The sequence below is a fragment of the Leucoraja erinacea genome, chromosome 30 (genome assembly GCF_028641065.1).
Source record: "Leucoraja erinacea ecotype New England chromosome 30, Leri_hhj_1, whole genome shotgun sequence".
Taxonomy (NCBI): Eukaryota; Metazoa; Chordata; class Chondrichthyes; order Rajiformes; family Rajidae; genus Leucoraja; species Leucoraja erinaceus.
The window spans coordinates 5,846,753-5,852,840 of NC_073406.1; positions in this window are offsets into that span (position 1 = coordinate 5,846,753).

Sequence of the window (6,088 nt, forward strand, 5' to 3'; positions counted from 1 at the left end):
CTTCATAACATGACTCGGTGAAGATCCAGGGTGCTAGCTTCAATCTTCTGTGAAAGTAAAGGAAGGGAAAGCCTGAAGAGGACAGACTATCATGAATGAGTTAATGAGTGCAGAGAAAAATAATCTCCCAATAGCATAGTTGTGGCATCAATCATCGCCTCTGGAATCCAGCTGTTTGCTCCCTGTTTGCACCAAGGCTGTGGTGATGTCAGGAGTCGAATCATCGTGGCAAAATACAACCTGAGCTTTGTGAAAGATTTATCGGTGAGTGTACACTATAGCACTGTTGTCAATACCTTCATTCAATTTAGAGTCACAAGTTCATTCGGGTGCAACATTAATACAGGCCCTTCTTCTTCTTCTTCTTGCATATGGCGTGCACAGCCTAAAGTTGTACGACAACTTGTTCCATTTGATCTTACTTGATTGTGCACGCCAGGTTGATTGCATTCGCCGGAACGGGGCGGACCACGTGAAGGTTGCAATCTCCCACCCCAATACAGGCCCTGTGGCACATCATGTCCATGCTGCTCATTGGACCTACTCACATTAATCCCATCAGTATCTGGCTCCAATCACATTCCATATGAAAATAATTCCATCAGGTCTCCCAAAATCTTTTTATCCGTCACCTTAAACTTGTACCTTCAATTCTGATAGCAACTCGTCATTTTATATACCTCTATCAGTTCACCCCACAACCTCCTCTGCTCCAGGGAAATAAAACCCAGTCTATGCAGCCTCTCCTTATAACTGTAATGCTCGAATCCAGGCAACAACATCCCGGTGCATCTCCTCCACATTTTCTCCATTGCAAACTCCAAATGACGGACAACTGCCAAAGAGGAAATAAAGTCACAAACAGTGCTCACTCACTATTGTAAATATAATGGTAACAAAAGAGAAAAATCACAATGTTTTTGATCTTTATGAATCAGTTCTTCAATGGTGTGTAATCTTGGTCGGTAATCTTGAGTATTTTTAGCTTGCAATGACAAACATAAGCTTACAACTATTAAAAAGGCCTTTCCTATTGAAAATCCTGTGGGGAAAATAACGTTGTTGCGAGTGGGGAAAGTCTCTAGCCCCTAAACCCTTTTAGCCACCGACACAATTGCTTTTTGTAACACACTTTTTTACAACACGAGGTTTCGTAGGAAGGTAAATATCGAATCATAGCAGAACTACCCACCTGTTGGGGCCCTATGGTTAGTAACGCACTCTGGCTGAGAACATAATAAAAATAGCATATTTACAGAGTGGTGCATGTCTTAGCTATTGAATCTTCAGTATTGTTTTTACTCTCTATTTACATTACATTGAATTAAGTAGTTATGATAAGCTCCCCAAAGCCGATCAAATTACAGCCCAATTATTGTGTACATCGGAAATATGCCTGAATACTTATACCTCCAATTCTACGAATATTTAAAACGCTACGTGAGTGCAATGGTAGTTGCTCTTTACTCATTCCTCAATTCAAACAATCTGTCCTCTTGGTTGACATGGACAAGTTGGGCTGAAGTGCCTGTTTCCATCCGTTATGATTCTAGGGGAGGTTTGGAGGGACATGGGACCAAGGTAGGTAAGTAATCTATCCTTGTATTATAGATTCATAGAGTCGTACAGTATGGAAACAGGCTCTTCAGGCCAACTCTTCCATGCTGACCAAGATACCCCCATTTCAGCTTGCTTCATTTATTCAGATTTGGCCTCTATCCCTGTCCGTGTACCTGTCCAAATGCCTTTTAAATGTTGATATTGTACCTGCCTCAACTGCTTCCTCTGGTAGCTCGTTCCGTATACCTACTGTGTGGAAAAAGTTGCCCTTCTGGTTTCTATTAAATCTTTTCCCCTCTCACCTTAAACCTATGCCCTCTAATTTCTGACTCCCCTACTGTGGGGAAAGGTGTGCGTGCATTCACCCTGTCTTATCTCCAGTGATCGGCTGGTTTCACTGCTGCTGGATAATGAAGATCACAGTTGTTTCACTGATATTTTTGTCTGATTGTTTTATCCCTTTTGTTGATGTGTTTCTGGAGTTCCTCCACTGGCCTTGTGTTCATTTTTAGTGACTCTTGCCACTGATGGTTGGTGGAGCCAAGTCAATGGATATTTTTAAGTGGAGATTGGAAGAGTCTTGATTAGTACGGGTGTCGGGGGTTATGGGGAGAAGACCGGAGACTGGGGGAGAGATAGTTCATGTGATAGGAGCAGAATGAAGCCAATCAGCCCACCAAGTGTACTCCGCCATTCAATCACGGCTGATCTATCTCTCTCTCCCTCCTAACTCAGTGTTCCTGCGTTCTCCCTGTAACCCTTGACACCCATACTAATCAAGAATCTATTTTTTTCTGCCTTTAAAATATCCATTGACTTGGCCTCCTGTGACAAACAGCCATGACATGGCAGAATAGACTTGATGAGCCAAATGGCCTAATTCTGCTTATGAACTTATGAAGAAATGTATTCTTCAGACCTCGGCATGTGCAAATGGAAATATTCAAATGTGTTAGTTTCTGCACGGTTGAAACACTAAAGAAAGCCAGTAGGGGGCACACAACACCAGTTTGAATATCTGGTATTCTGAGTGAAGTCTCCTCAACATTATCGTCAGTAGCAACAAAAAACGTGTTTTTATATTATGTACCAAAATATCCCAAATAGCTTCGCAAACTAAACTTGACACTGAGTTACATAAGATATTAGGTCAGGTGCATCATTGCTTTGTTAGAGAAACAGACACAGGAATGGATGTCTTCAAAGAGAAAGAGAGAGAGATAGAAGCAGAATATTTTAAGGGGGAATTCCAAATGACTGAAGGCATTTGTGACTATGGTTGAAAGATTAAAGTAGTTAATCGTCAACAGGAGGTCAGACGCAGAGATATAGAATGGCTTCAGAGTTCGCGGAAGTTGCAGAAAGAGAGGGAGAGAATTGAAGGGGGTTTAGTGGGCAGAGGTGGGGGTTGGGCGTGTGTTTTTTTTTAAAGTGAGAATTTAAAAATTGAGGGAGTTGGATTTAGCTCTTTCGGCTAAAGGAATCGAGGGATATGGGGGAAAAAGCAGGAGAAAATGGTACTGATTGTAGATAATCAGCCATGATTTAATTTTAATGGTGGTGCTGGCTCGAAGGGCTGAATGGCCTACTTCTGCACCTATCTTTCTATGTTCTATGTTTCTACGAAACACAGGTGGTTGTAGTAAGTGAGAAGAAGCTGACGAGTGCATCAATAGGAATCCCTGAGAACAGATGATGGAAGGAAAGAGTGCAAGAGGTCCAGCAACTTGGAGCATGTGCGGAATCTGCAGAGCTGACAAGGCCATCGAAAACATGTACTCGTGACTCCAGCCCACTGAGACCTCAGAACAAAGTTGTCAAAGTGTGGAAATCCATGCCCATGGGAAGGACCACTTTGAAGACCTCCACCGTTGCCATGTTGTTCATGACAAGAGCATCCTTCACTCCATTCTGCAATAGCCTATTCTGTCCAGTCTTGCCATCACTTGTGACTGACGAGTGATTCTAACACACGGGTGGTGAAGAGTCCACAATCTTTAATCTGGCCTACCAATATGTCAATGTAGACAACATCACTGCTGTTAATAGCAAGACCCTCGGTAGCATTAATGTACATTGGAGTCCATGTCCATAGCTCCCTGAAAGTGGCAACCTGGTGGTGCAGCAGTAAAGTTGCTGCCTTACAGCACTTGCAGCGCCAGAGACCCGGGTTCGATCCCGACTATGGGCGCTATCCGTACAGAGTTTGTACGTTCTCCCCGTGACTTGTGTGCGTTTTCTCCGAGATCTTCGGTTTCCTCCCACACTCCAAAGACGTACAGCTTTGTAGGTTAATTGGCTTGGTAAATGTAAAAATTGTCTCTAGTGTGTGTGTGTGTGTGTGTGTGTAGGATAGTGTGTTAATTGTGCGGGGACCTGGTGGGCTAAAGAGCCTGTTTCCATGCTGTATCTCTAAACCAAACTAAGTAGACGGAGTGAGAAAGAGATTGTACGATGTACTTGCCTTCATTGAGTACATGGGCCATGTAGCCATGTAAGACTTTGGAGAATGATGTGCAGTTCTGGTTGCCCCATTACAGGAAGGATGTGAAGGTTTTGGAGAGAGTGCAGAAGAGGTTACCAGATTGATGCCTGGTTTCGAAGATATTAGCTACGTAAAATCGAACAAACTTGGATTGTCTTCTGTAGAATGTCGGAGGATAAGGGGAGACTTGTAATATAAAATGTATAAAATGATGTGAGGCATTATGATAGGTAGGGTAGGTTGGCAGAACCTTTTGCCCCATGGTGGAGATGTTAAAGAAAAGAGGACAAAGCTTTAAGGTGAGTGCGTCAAAGTTTAAAGGAGGTGCGTAGGGCAAGTTTTAACACAGAGAATGGTAGGTGCCTGGAACACACTGCCATGGGTGGTGGTGGGGCCAGATACTATAGTGGTGTTTAAGTTATGCCTGTTCCTGTGCTGCACTGTTCTATGCTCTATGTTTAACTAATGTTTTCCTCAGCATTTTATTCTATCTACAGTTATTGGGGTTGAGTGGTTTCCTGCCACACTTACACCTCACTCGAGACGGTCCTGATCTGATGCAATCAAATGTCAAGACCTGTAATTAACAAAAGCTTATCGGAGCGATTTGAGAAACCGTAGCAGATTGGGGAGCTGATGATTGGCTGTTTTCTGCTCTGTTTCTCAGGTACATCTGCCTGAGTCAGGGTGAAATGCCCATCAACAGTTAGCAACTGCTGAGTGTGTTCAAATTCCCTTTGTCAATGTGGTTCAGTTTGCGTTAGACCGTGTCAGAATCTAGTGGACTGCAGTAGAAACATAGGCAGTAGCTGCAGGTGTAGGCCATTCGGCCCTTCAAGCCAGCACCATTGTTCAATATGATCATGGCTGATCATCCAGAATTAATATTCCTGCTTTTTCTCCATATCCCTTGATTCCGTTAGCACGAACAGCTATATCTAAATCTCTCTTGAAAACATCCAGTGAATTGGCCTCCACTGCCTTCTGTGGCAGAGAATTCCACAGATTCACAACTCCCTGGATGAAAAAGTTTTTCCTCATCTCATCTAAATGCCCTACCCCTTATTCTTAAGCTGTGACCCCTGGTTCTGGACTCCTCCAATATGGGGAACATTTATCTTGCATCTAGCCTGTCCAATCCCTTTATATGTTTCTATAAGATCTCCTCTCATCCTTCTAAATTGCCATGAATATAAGCCCAGTCGATCCATTCTTTCATCGTATGTCTGTCCCGTCATGCCGGGAATTAACCTGGCTATGCTACACTCCCTCAATAGCAAGAACGTCCTTCCTCAAACTAGGAGACCACACCGGCACACAATACTCCAGGTGCAGTCTCACCAGGGCCCCGTACAACTGCAGTAGGACCTCCTTGCTCCTATACTCAAATCCTCTCGCTATGAAGGCCAACATGCCATTAGCTTTCTTCACTGCCTGCTGTATCTGCACGCCTACTTTCAGTGACTGATGTACAAGCACACCCAGGTCTTGTTGCTCCTCCCCTTCTCATAATCTGCCACCATTCAGATAATCATCTTGTTTCTTGTTCTTGCCACCACAGCGGATAACCTCATCTTTATCCACATTATACTGCATCTGCCATGCATCTGCCCACTCACCCAACCTATCCAAATCACCCTGCAGCCTCATAGCATCCTCCTCGCAGCTCATACTGCCATCCTGCTTTCTGTCATCCGCTAACTTGGAGATGTTACATTTAATTCCTTCGTCTAAATCATTAATATATTTTGTAAATAACTGGGGTCCCAGCACCGAGCCTTGCGGCACCCCACTAGTCACTGCCTGCCATTCTGTAAAGGACCCGTTAATTCCTACTCTTTGCTTCCTGTAGAAACATAGAAAGTAGCTGCAGGAGTAGGCCATTTGGCCCATCGAGCCAGCACCGTTGTGTAATATGATCATGGCTGATCATCCAGAATCAATACCCTGTTCCAACCTTGTCAACCAGTTCTCTATCCATGTCAATACCCTACCCTGTAATACCATGTGCTCTACTATTCCAGGAATTAGTGGGTTAGTATT